This window comes from Lontra canadensis, unplaced genomic scaffold (assembly GCF_010015895.1).
Source record: "Lontra canadensis isolate GAN:19392208 unplaced genomic scaffold, GSC_riverotter_1.0 scaffold8, whole genome shotgun sequence".
NCBI classification, from domain to species: domain Eukaryota; kingdom Metazoa; phylum Chordata; class Mammalia; order Carnivora; family Mustelidae; genus Lontra; species Lontra canadensis.
The window spans coordinates 7,670,049-7,683,625 of record NW_022631002.1 but is presented as its reverse complement, the minus strand read 5'-3'; the positions used below and the strand labels follow the sequence as shown (position 1 = coordinate 7,683,625).

Below are 13,577 nucleotides of genomic sequence, written 5' to 3'. Positions count from 1 at the left end.
TTCAGAGGGTGTCATGGGGCCCCACACTGGATCCCACCTGCACTGTGACAAAATCTCACCCTATTTTTTCAGGCTTGACTTCCTGTGGCACAGACATCTGAGACTCTAGGGCAGTCTCTGGGAGCAGCTGTGGGTTCTAAGCCTCTCCCAGCCTCTTGAGTCCCTCAGACCAGGAAAGTGATGTCTGAGAGTTCCCCATCCTCCAGAACTACTCAGTCTTGAGGATTAAAGTCCCTGGGGGCACTGGAAGCCCTTGTGCTAGGGGTCCTACCATCCCTGAGCTCCCTCTCCCACTGCCCCCTTGGGAATATGTCTGGAGTCGGGGTACAGGCACAGTGGAAGGCACTTTGGGCAGACCTGCAGGGGGCTTTCCCTGAGGCTGTCTCCTCGCTGGGCCTCTTTTCACACTATTTGTACCCATGTAAATGTGCTTCTCAGATTCCTGCCAACACACTTGGTTTTGTAATGTTGTTTAATAGCTTGAACCACCTTAATGAAATATTCATGTTCCCTTCTCTGTTGGAGCAGTCACCCAGGTTCCCAGAAATTTCTCTTTCTGTTATTTTGAAGGATAGCCCCACAGGAGGAGGATCCTCCCTGCTTGAGTCATGGGACCCCCAGGGTGCACCTGGCAGAGGGGTTGTGGGAGTGGTCCCACAGGGACTGAAGGCCACCAGTCCTGGCTCCTCCTGGGATCCCAGAAACCCCAAGTAGAATGGCCAGGAGCGGAGTATGTGAGCTGGGATGCTGGGTATAACAGACCTAATCCAGGAAGCGGAGAGACCTGCCCCTGGAGATTAGCGTCCTGGCTAACACTGCGGGATACAAGCTGCCCCGCCGCACCAGGAACTCGCAGAGGCTGAGGGAAGAGTGCCACCTGTTGAGTGCTCAGGCTAGCATGCTCCTTCCCAGAGAGCAGGCGCCTACTTCTAGAACGGTGCCTTGTTCCGTCCAAGCTCAGGGCTGGGGAAATCCAGGCAGTGCCAATTGTATGGACTCTCTGGGATCATCTGGAAAATGAGGTTGTTGCCCTGAGTGACCACTCAGAGAGGGGAGGTGACTTGCTCCAGTCACAGAACCAGTCTGGAGCCCCTGCCCTCTAGCTGGAAATTCCTCAGGAACACTATCCACCCTACCACTCTCTTCTGATACTCTTTGAAAATAAATAAATAAATATATATGTATATATATATATACATATATATATTTTTTTAAGATTTAATTTTTTATTTGACACACAGAGAGAGATTACAAGGAGGCAGAGAGGCAGGCAGAGAGAGAGGGGGGGAAGCAGGCTCCCCGCTGAGTAGTACTTCTAACTATAAAGGACCCAAATTCATGAGTGTACAGGTGAACAAAGCACCACAAGTGAACATGCCTGTGGGATCAGCACTCAGATCCAGACCCAGGACACAACCAAACCCTTGGAAGCATCCTCCTGCTCTCTCCCAGTCACCCCCGTACCAAGGGCAACCAGCATCCTGACGGAATTCTGACTTCCCAGGTTACTGTTTTTGAACTGCATGCAAGTTAAGCCCCACACAGAACACGGCTTCTCTCACTCTGTTCCAGATGTGTAATTCAACCTGCCTCTGTGTTACAAGGAAACTTATTTTTTTTAAGTGGGGAGTAGAATCATGTGTGAGAATGAAGAGACTATGGAAATCACTGAATTTAGCCTCATCATGTTTTAGTGGGAGAAGGAGCCCCAGAGGGAGGAAGGGACTGGCCCACAGTCACGCAGCTTGCTCGGAGGTCTCTCCCCTGAGATAAAGGCTCACACACTAATCACCCCAGAGAGTGGAGGACTTGGCACCAGGCTGAGACTAGGGACTCTGGTCCCCCGCTCCGTCCCCGCCTCACACACTGCAGAGCCCAGGAGCCCATTATGGCTTCCATTCCAGGAGCATCCCTGCGCACTGATGCCCCCCAGCCCCCAGCACAGCATCTAGCACGTTGAGCTCATTCCACAAATGCTCCGGTACTGGTTGAGAGAATGGAAGGACCGATCTCAGTAACTTGATGCTGCCATTCAGAAAATGGAGATCATGCTGGGCTCCTGCTTCTCTCCCAGATGCAACAAGGGCAGGCGAGACACCGGGTGGGGAGGCACAGTGCTCCTGGTCACAAAGAAAGACTCATACAGTGGAAAATGTCCACTGCTTATGCTCACAGACTCTGGAGCCGCACTGGCCTGGATCCAGTTACACCTCTAGCGCCTAGGCATTGCCTTGGGGGAGCTAGCCAAGCCTCAGTTTTCCAATCAGTAAGAACCTCAGTTTATGATAGGGCTCTGGAAGGTGTGAATGAGGTAAAGTGCTAGGCAAGTGCTTGGTACTTGGCAGTTACAATCATGCCACCAAGGAGCAACTGGTTCAGTTTAGCTCACTTTTAGATAAGGTACCAGTGGGTGGCAGATCTTCAATAAAGAGGGTTTACTAATTAAAGAGCTAGAAAAGACAAGTGGTTTCAGGTTAAGCTTCCTTCCTCTTACGCGTCTAAACCTTTATACACTTCGAGAGCCAGCTTGGGTCCTGCCTTCTGTTAAGAAGCTTTCCCCTTACCCTGCCCATGCTGATCTCTCCCCCTAGAACTCTTGCAGCATCTGTGGAGACGATCCAGGCTCACTCTTACTGTGTGCAGTTAGTTGTGGGATACTGGCCCAACCACATGCCCACAGAGGCTTATCTCTCAGCTCTACTGTGAACCCTAGAGGCACGGCTCAGTGGCCCCCAGCTTGAGGAAGCATGTCACGAACAAGGCAGCTTTGAAGAGGCTATATCTGCTGTTTTCTGCGTTGGGGCACAAGAACCCAATCGCCCCCCTTTCTTCCCTGGTTGGAATAAATACAGAAAAGAAAACAAAAATTCCCCTTGACCTCCTCTACCCGCAAATAACAACCTTAACCTTTCAAAACACTGCCTTCTAACCTTCCAGCTAAAGCACATTTTGTAACAGAGTTCAGTTTCTCTTTTAGAGCCCCTTTTTATTTCTAGACTTTGTTCACTTGACGCTACATTATTTGCATTTTCCCAAACTATTCAATCCGTTCTTTAATAACAATCTGAATACGTTACCTAATGGAATCAGAGAGACATCAAAATTTACTTCACAATTCCTCTTGATTCAGATTTTTTTCTACTGTTTTAATATAAACAATTCTGCTTTATGAGGATAGACTCTCTGAATTGGAATCAGTTGGTTAAAGAGCTTTTAATTTTTCTCTCTGAGTTATAATTGACATTATACCATTCCATCAGTTCTGAGTACAACATAATGTTTCAGTATCTATATATGTTGCAAAATGATCACTATGGTAAGTCTAGTTAACACCTGTCACCATACAGTTATAAAATGTTTTTCTTATGATGAGAACTTTTAAGATTTCCTCTGCTAGCAACTTTGAAATATGCATTACACTATCAATTACAGTTAATTATTTTAATTTACACTTCTTAAAAAAACAATAGCTATGTTCCTATTGTAAACAGGTTTAATCCAAATTTTGAAATAAGAAAAGTAATCACTTTTTCAAACTCAAGCTCACTCTTCCCCTCTCATCTTCCCATTTTCATCTCTGACCACACACACACACACACACACACACACCCTCTTGACTCTGCCATGCTAAAATATTTGCAGTTATCTCAATATGCATGGATATTCATGTCAAGTCTTTTGCACATGTTTCTCTGACCAGAGGGATATGTTTTCCCTCTCCTGAACATGGCCACGTTCTTATCTTTTCAAGACAAGTATTACCTTCTCTCTGTGATGCTTCCTCTGAGCTTCCAGGCAAAATGAGCCAGTACCCCCCACCACCACCACTCCAGCCTAACACACATACTCCTCGATGTTCCCACTGCAACCTGCCTGTTTAATAATAATAATTATATCGATCATAATAGTAATCAAGATGTATTGAGTCCTTATCATGTGCTCAGACAGTATTCTAAGCACTTTTCATGGATTATCCCAGCATTCACTGCTTTGTGGCTTAATGATCAGTTAGTATGTACATCTGTTCCCCCGCCCAGACCATGAGTGATTTCAGGGAGGGGGCAGCCCCGTCTTCTTCTTTGTACTCCCAGTAGCTAGCACAATGCCTGGCACGGCAAATATTTTAGACATGAATATGCGAACCCACCCTCTACTTATGACTCAGCCAATTTAGGGCTGTGTTAAAAATGACGGCAGAGCTAGAAAAGACTGGCTATATGCAAATCCCATGGTGCATTTCCCACAGGGTATCACATCCCTGGAGAAAAGCAGGAAGGTAAAAACCATCCAAGAAGTCTTGATGATCATCACAGTGCAAATAGCCCCTCCCTGTCCTCCAGAGCCCTCCTGTTTATACCCAGGTTTTTATAAACATTATTTACTTTATTCCTCTGATTTCGCATCTTGGGAATCTCCAGAAGATACCACTCTTTCCTTGCAAATTGCTTGAAATGGAAGAAAACAGATACTCAACAACAGATACTGCCTTTAAGCAACCCAGGACATTACTCCTGAGTACATGTTTAGCTCCAAATTTGATTTTCTGAGACCATGAACCCCAGACATGGACAAACTTAGTTCTTGTTGAGGAACATGAGGCTTGAACTCAAGTTCACGCCAAAAATTCAAGCCAAGGAGGCAGGAGATTTGGGAAGGGATGTCAGGTTATTGGACTCCTCAAATTTCTCTGATCTTCTCACATCCTCACTTCACACTCGTAACCTTGCAGAAAGCAAGCAACCTGCCTGCCTCCCCTGCAAGGACAGCCCCTCTTTCAGAATTACACCTGCCTCTGGCCTGGGAGAATTCAGGCCACTATGTATTGAGGGTCTGTTAGGTGTCTGGTGCTTTACAGACCTTAGCTCCAGAATTTGAGTCTGGGGTGTTTGACCAGAGTCCAAGCTCTTTCTGCCGCAGTACAACTCAGACTGATTTTCTGCAGCATGTGGTTCTGCAGAATGCACACACAGTGATGCCCCAAATGTGTTCCGTGCTCAAAGGAGTCAGTTCCACAAAACTAAATGTCTTTATTAACTGCAAGACTTGCCAGAGCTTTAAATATGCCAATGCCCATTACACAGTTCCAAGAGGGGGTAGAGTATGCTACCATGAAGTTACAAAATTATTTGATCACAAATTCTTGATTTTGGAAAGCATCACATGGGACTAGAAGGTGGATGAAAACATTTAGAGAAAGGCTTCATCACACTTGCATTCTCATTCCTCAGAATTTAACTCCAGTCTTGTTACCTATTTATTCCTTTTTCTAGTTCTTGTGGACTGTGATTTCAATCCTGACCCGAAGTTATTCATCTTCCCTTAAAAGAACTGTGAACAGTGCGCCCTTCATCTTCCTACTTGGTCCTCTTATGATCACACTGCATGATTCTGTCTCTTCCCTTGCTCTCCCCATGCCCACATGTACTAGAAGATGAACTCAGACTATCCCAGGGATCTGATGCCTGCTGATACCACTCATGCTCTTAAATCAGCTTTCTGAATATGAGGCCCAGCACAAACGGCTTAGATTAACCTCTACCACAAACAGAACCATTGTCCTGCATCTACCTGAATTCTCTCTCCTGGTTTGTAGATTGCATAACATACATCCTAATGGAAACAGCACCTCAAAACCCTGGCCCCTAACTTTTGCTTGATTTACAAACATCCAGAGTGTTCTACCCACAAAATGACGGCCTAGGTCCATTAATATGCTCAGAGGAAGCTAGGTTTAAAAAGGAGAGAGGGTGGGGGATGAGAGGGAGAGAGAAAGTACGAAAATTTAATCTAAGCCATTGTTTATTTAAAAATTGATAGGAACTAATTAAATGAATAAAATTTTATTGAACTTTAAAACAAAAATCAATTCTTTAAAAATCCCCCTTTCAGTGAATCCAAGACCAATGAAATTCTTTCTTAAATTAAATGGGTGGTAGTCATTACACTCCTTTGGGACTTGAAATGTAAGTTCTAAGTTGAGATATTTCTATAGCTTCAAGTACATTAATCATGTTTGCCTATTTAAAGAAAAAAAATCTTAATATGTAATATAGTTTCTTTGCCTTTTAATGAAGCTGTTTAAAGTTTCATTCTATTTTCTGTCCAGTGATGTCCTAGTAGATATTTAGTAACTAGCCTTGTCCCAGCGGAGGGTGTACATACTGACTTGTGACTTCTGCCAGTTTCCGTGATGTAAACACTCCAGTGTGGCCCATGATTCTAAGTTACTAAAGTGAAGCATGACAAGGAATGCTGAGTTAGGAAGACATTGCACAATCTGCTCTCATGAGCTGGTTTGAGCTGGTTCGGGCACATCACTGAGCCTTCCTTTGTAAGTCTGAATCTGCAAGTATTGTCCATCTAGAATGTTACCAACAAAATGGCAACAACAGGCACTTAATTCCCAGCTGGGCTGCAGGCATACTGAGATATAAAAAAGTGCTTCTTGACAATGACAGTGGTGATCACTGTATTGAACCAAAAAATACTTAGGTATAGAGTATTATTAGGTTAAAAACAAAACAAAACAAAACAAAACCCCATACCTCTAACTTCCAGTTTATCAGGGTCTATTAAAATATGTATTTATTTGGCTGTATGTGGAATCAATCTATCCACTTTTCCTTTATGTTTTTCTTTTGTTTTCAAAATCAAATGAGTGCTTACAATTGCTACTAGTCAAATGAAGTGAGTTCCTTTTCCTCCCTTCCACTACCTTCCCCACTCATAATTACTAAATAACTCAAAATACCTGCCATGTTTATTTAATCCCATGAGAAGATGGTGGAACTTCAGTGAGTCTCCCTTTATGCATTTTACATCTCATTTCTAGACAAAATCCTCATGCATGATCTTAGCTCTCTACGCCAGGCCAGAGAATGGAATGGAAGGATGGATATAAGCAACAGCAAGAGTGGAAGTTACTCGTATTTTCAGAGACCACTGTGGCTGTCACTATACTAGGGGTATTGCCTATATGATTTCACTTAATCCTCAAAAATGCTCTTTGGTAGCTATTCTTATCTTTAATTTTTTAATGGACAGACTGAGGCGTGACTTCATTACAGGTCCACCAGCGCACAGCTAATGGAGGCTGGAGGTTAAGATTCAAATGCAGTTTTTTCGTACTGCCCTGCTGCTGATTTCTCCATGATGCCATACTGACCTGGGAAAGTAATATAGAGAATATTTCTTCCAAGTTGGTGAGTTTCCCCCTAGAAATTCCATCTCTGGAGCTCCTATTTTCTAGTATCTGTGACCTACTTCACTCTTTTGTCTTTTCCCCAGTCTCTGAGAGGACAGAAAGTAGGGGCAGTGTCTCCCTTCACTCACCTTATCCAAAGACTCCATCTACCTCTGTGTAGGGACTAGGAAACCTCTCCAAAGCAAGAGGGGAAGAACTTATGAGTCAAGACACATTCCAACAGATCTTCCCTTGATGGAGCAGCTGTCTCTCTGGACAGTCTGGGTCCACACAGGAAGCCAGGATGCCAGCCTGAGAAAACTGGTCTCTTCTCCCTTCCCTGGCACGTGCAGATGCCTGTGTGTATGGAACTGCTGAGGCTCTTAGGCAAATCTGCCCAGGTCTGGGAGCTGGACAGGACCACACCAAAACCCAAAGGATCCTAGCATTTGATGATATTCTATAATTTGCTGGCACTCGAATTTCATAGGGTCACAGATATATATGCAATTACCCATGTGTTTTAGTCCTGGGACAAAATCATACCTGTGGTATCAAAGCCCACATAAAAATATAAGGTAAAATAAGAAAGCAAAATACATCCCATGTCAGGTCAAGTCACCCTTCTGTTCAAATCCCTATAATAAAAGAGCAACTCCAGGAAGCAGACCATGGTCTACGTGGCAGATTTCATTTTCTAAGGTGGCCACAAAAACATCTCCTGCCCCACATATTCTTCTGGAACCTTGCTGTGTCTCCTCCTCTTGAAACTGGTGGCACTTTATGACTTACCTGGGTCAACACAGAGTGGTCCCCACAACACTGTGTGATGTTGGAGGCTAGGTCATAACAAACACCACGCACTTCTACCCTGTAGAAGACCCTTTCTCTGGGGGCCCAGTTGCCACTCCAGGAGAGAGTCCAAGCTGCGCAGAGGGAGGCACACACGTTTGTTGAGCTCTCAGCCAACACCCAGCACCAACTTAGCAGCCACGTATCAGAGTCACCTTGAAATACCCCTGCACCCTGTCCAGCCACTCCAGCTGATACAACATGGAGCAGAGATGAGCTATCCTTGCTGAGCCCTGCCCAAACTGCAGATCTACAAGCAACTGAATGTTGTTTTAAGCCACAAAGTGTGGGGTGGTTGTTACACAGCAAATGATAACTAAGACTACACAGGTGTACATGAGCTGGCCTCCCGTTTCTTCTGCGATTCCTTCATGGCCACTCAACTCCCAGGACACTATGTACTCTGTACTTCCACAAACATGGAAAGCATGGGGACGGCGGCCGGGGGGGAAACCACATTCTTTAATTTCCTTCAGTGATGTTTTATACTTTCTTGAGTAGAAGTCTTGTACATCTTTTGTTAGATTTTTTTCCCCCCCTAATATTTAATGTATGTGATGCTATTGCAAGTGCATCCTGGTTATCCTCATTTTCTAATATTTGTTGCTGGTATGTAGAAGCACAACCAGTTTTTGCATATTGGCTTTATATTTGGCAACTTTGCTTAATTCACTTATTAGCTCCTATAGTTTGTTTATAGACTCTTTTAGATTTCTACTTCCCAATAATATTGTCTGCTAATGATAGTTGTATTTCTTCCTTTCTTATCCTTGTATTTTAAATTTTCTTTTCCTTTCCTTATTGAACTGGTTGGGACATGTAACGTGACGGTAAGAGATCTGACAATAGTAGGTATTCTTGTTTGGTTCTCAGTCTCAAGGGAAAGCTTTAAATATTTCACCACTAATTGTGATATTCGATGTAGTTTGTTTGTTTGTTTGTTTGTTTGTTTGTTTTTAGATATTCTGTATCCAAATAAAGAAGGGTCTTCCTCAGGTCAACTTAACAAACATTTCCTGATAACCTATTATGTCGTAGTCACTATCCTAGGCAAGAGGAGAATTTTAAATTCTCATTTTGAATGAGACACTATCCTTGCTTTGAAAAATTCACCATGTAGGATATAAAATAGGTCAAAACCATACAGAGTGGAGGCAGCAGGCAGGGGTGGGGAGAATCAGAAAAACAACTCACTCTGTCCAGGGGAGCTAGTGAAGGCTCTCAGAACACAGAACATTACAGGAAGGGCTCAACAGATGAGATAAGCAAGATAGTTAATAAGAATGATGTACAAGGGCTACTCCCTTACAAACTCTCTTCTGGGTATCTATCTATACATGTGGACTTCCTTTCATAGAGCCAAAAGATTACCCTAAATTACTGTGTACATGACATTTAGATAAATCTAATATTGTTAAGTATTCTTTTTTTTAAGGAAGTTATAATTGAGGAATATAGATCTCATCGTAAATATTTTCAGGGACAGTTCCTGAGTTCTATGTCCATAGGTTTTCTAAGAATGTTCGATGAGGCAATATGCTGAAAATGGACTATGCTTTCTATCCCACAAACCCATTGTTACCTCTCTGTCCATCTCTTTACTGGCTGTATTTGCAAATAATACCACAGGCAAAGAAGAAAAATTGACTTAGAGCAAGTTACACAGTATGTGGTTTACAAGTACTTACCTTATGTAATCATGATACACATTAAGTATTAAACAAACAAATGTTGATTTGACTTGGCCTGGCTATGTGTGTAGCCTACCAAAGAAAATAGTCTGGCCAGGATTATACTACCGTGGGCCACAGGCTGGCCAAAAAGACCAGATACAGTGGAATCTTTGAGTTTTAAAGTTTTAATTTTTTTTCTTTTTAAAAGAAAGAAAGGTATCTGAGAGCAAAAACAGGTAACATTACAGAGTTAGTTTTATAAGAAGACTCATAAAACTAATATATCATTGGGCTATTTTATATGAAATGTCTCTAACACCTGGAGTTTTGCAAATAGACTGAAAAGTCATGTACACGTCTGCTGGTGACTTACATTCTCCAGGAGAAAAGCAAGGTGAAGGCTCATCAAGATCATGTCCAAATATCTGGAATTGTTCTGAAAGCAGAGAAAAAAAGAAAGGTGGAACCAGCTCTGGAATGACAAAAATTGAGGTCTTTTGGCTTGGTAAGGACTGGAAGTATAGTTGGTGACCTATACATATCCCTTTGGGATCTATCTTTGTAATGTCTGCTGGCCACAATTCTAAGCTAACATTTGCCCCTCTTTGTTCGATGGCTTTCCCTGCAAGTTGGAGCTCAATCTGTCCCAAGTGCTGAAGAGTTAATGCTCCTGGTTAAGGTGCTGAACAATGACTGTTAGGAATCTGTGTATCTAACCTCAGATGGGAACTCTAAGCAGAGTTCTAATTGGTTCTCAGCTTTGCCCTGTAGGACTAAGCTCGTTACCCACAGAGGTAATTTGTAGTCTTATTTTCCAACCCCTCTACCAGTGGTTCCTGGAATCACTTCTAGGATAAACCATTTCATTTGGGTTCTTGTCTCAGGGACAGCTTCTGGGCAAATCCCAACTGACACAGATTATGTTTGATTTAAACAAAGGAGATCAGTATCCATTCCCCACTTTTTCATAAGAAGATGGTGGCTCTGTCCTCTTCAAATCACACACTCTCAAAAGGAGCTCACACATTCTGTTGGAGGGTCATGGAGGACTTGAAGCAATTATCAGGACAAGTCAAGTCAAAGCAAATGTCAACTAAAATTGTGGCTCATTGGAGCACGAGCATCATTTTTTTGCTTGACTTAATTGCATAATTGCCTTGGTTCTCAGCTTAGAATGTGCAGACCTGGAGAAGAACAATTAATGATCTAATGTGAGGGGGGACCCATCTCTGTGGCTTCTGGCCAAGCGGGAGATGCATCAATGTCAAAGGCAGCTATCCTCAGAGACCTTCTCAGGGGGAGAAATTTCTCTTTCAATTATGACCACCTAAATATCATCATGAAAATTGCTTTTTATGAAATCAAGCCATGGAAATTAAACTTTTGGGGAAAATAGTTAAATTTCAGCCTTGGATCCCTTCGTCAGCTACATTGGAAAATTTTCCAGACCATGTCAGACATAGCTACTGGATTCCATAAGAGGCTTGCTTTTGACATTTCAGTATACTCAGTGAACATTTCTATGGATGAGCCAGTGGCATGGCTTTCAGAAGAGAGGTGTTTAAATTCCATATTTATTCCTGTTATAGAGGAATCATTATAATAAATGAGACTTCTAGTCTTAAGCTTTTGTTCAAATGAGAATATTAGGCAGAAAAAATCCCAAATAATTAGTGAATACAAGTTTCAGTATAGTCCCTTAATCAAGGAGCAGAGTGGCTTGCCCCTAAGGATGAGATTCAAGCACATCACAGGAAGAGTAAGAGACCAACAAACAGCCAAATGGAAACTCAGCATTGCGTTGAGTTTGTTTCTTTTTGAGAGTAATTGCTAGACCTCTTTGACAAGCTGAAGAATGAATTTAATGCCTTTATTTTCTCTACTGTTAAGCATATCTAACTGGACTTCACAGGAAAACAAAACCAAAAACACCTTTCCCCCATTAGTCACCATAAATCTATTTGAATATGACTGAGATCAATCAATATACATTGAAGATTGTGGCTTAATTCTAATGACACCAATATTAATTCTAGTAAATTCTCTTCACTGAAAAACACAGGCAAACATAATCCTCCTCAGAACCAGATGGTATCAGATGGTATCAGATGGCTAGCATTGAGAATATCTGGGGTTTTTTTTTTATTTGTTTTGTTTTGTTTTAAGCATGAGCCAGAACAATGAATTAGCACCTCTTCCTGTATGTAGGAGGCTTTTGCTCAATACATGTGGCTCAAAAGCCCGAGTAAAGACTTTATTTTGGGGATGACCAGGGAGGTGGTCTTACCCAGTGTGAGGTCAGGTTCAGAAAATGTCCAAACTGGGGAGGGAGGAGCAAGATGGCAGAAGAGTAGGAGACCTAAATATCATCAGGTCCCAGGAGTTCAGCTAGATATCAAACCATTATGAACACCTACAAACTCAACAGGAGAGAAGATAGAAGAATTCTAGGAACAGAAAATCGACCACTTTCTGGAAGGCAGGGTGTGCAGAGAAGTGAATCTGAGTCAACAAATGGAAAGAAAGACAGTGGGGGGAGGGGCCAGCTCCCTCAAGTGGTAGAGCAGTGGAGCACAAAATCAGAACTTTTAGAAGTCTGCTTCACTGAGGGACGTCACTCTAGAGGCTAAATGAGGGATGGAGCCCTCGCGGAGTCAGTGTGGTCTCAGGACCTGCGGGCTCACAAAAAGGCCAGGGGTGTCTGAGTGTGGCAGAGGTCCCAGGTATCAGACTAGGGAAGCCAACTGCAGAGACAGAGCCAAGGACCAGCTCTCAGCTTGGGGTTACCTTAAACCATGATCCAAGGCACAGTCAGGCCCCTGCTCTTCGAGCAGGGACCCTACAAGTGGTAGATCCAGGGAGACTCACCTTCCTCCTCTGGGAGAAGCAGCGTGGGAGTACGTTACAGGAATCTGCTAGGTTTGGGCACAGCCCAAACAGGGCTGTGCACCAGAGAAACACTTGGTCACAGGCTGGGTGAGCTCTGAGGGGGGCCAGAGACCAGGGAGATGGGAGGTATTAACTGCTTTTCTCTGAGAGCACACTAAGGAGTGGGCCCCAAGCTCTCAGCTTCTCCGGGTGAGAGACTGGGAGGCTATCATTTTCATTCCTATCCTCCAAAGCTGTACGGAAATGGTTCAGGGAACAAAAGCCCCCGAGAGGGAACCTGAGCAGATTACTTAGCCTGGCCCCTGGCAAGGATGAGGCAATTCTGCCTCAGGCAAAGACATTTGAGAATCACGGCAACAGGCTTCTTCCCCCAGAAGATAAGCAAGTACATCCAGACAAGACCAAGTTCATCAATTACTGAGAAATGTGGAACTCCAGAGCTGGGGGAAAGCAACACATAGAATTCATGGCCTTTTTTCCCCATGATCCTTTAGTCTTTCAAAGTTAAATGTTTTAAATTTTATTTTTTTCTTATTCTATTTAAAAAATTTTTTTCACTTTCTTATTTTAACTTTTTAAAAACTATTTTATCTTATCAATGCCTTTTCTAAAATCTTTTAAAATTTTCATTGTTATAGTCATATTCTGCCTCTTCATTGTATTTAACCTTATTTTTTGTAAAAATATTTTTTTCTTTAAAATTTTGGGATCCTGTTTCTTCTAATACATCAAAATATAGCCAAAATATAGCACATGGTTTTGTTCTAGTCTCTAGCCTGATCACATTCTTTCCTTATTTTTTTTCTTTTTTCATCCAGCTTCTTATCAATTCTTTTTTAAGGATCTTTTAAAATTCATCTTTACAGTCATATTCCATACTTTCATCATTTTTACCCTTACCTTTACAGACCAAAATACATCCCAAATCAAGTGTGTGGCTCTGTTCTATTCACCAGTTGAAAGAAGAAAAAAAAAAAAAA

General features: G+C 42.7%; 1 long non-coding RNA gene across 1 annotated transcript in view; it reads right to left on the bottom strand.

Moving 5' to 3' along the window:
• Positions 1 to 13,577, bottom strand: part of LOC116865625 — a 160,351-nt gene that overhangs the window by 62,522 nt on the left and 84,252 nt on the right. Inside the window, exon 2 of the long non-coding RNA XR_004382247.1 lies at positions 10,082 to 10,144. This is a non-coding gene — a long non-coding RNA (uncharacterized LOC116865625). The remainder of the gene's footprint in view (positions 1 to 10,081; positions 10,145 to 13,577) is intronic.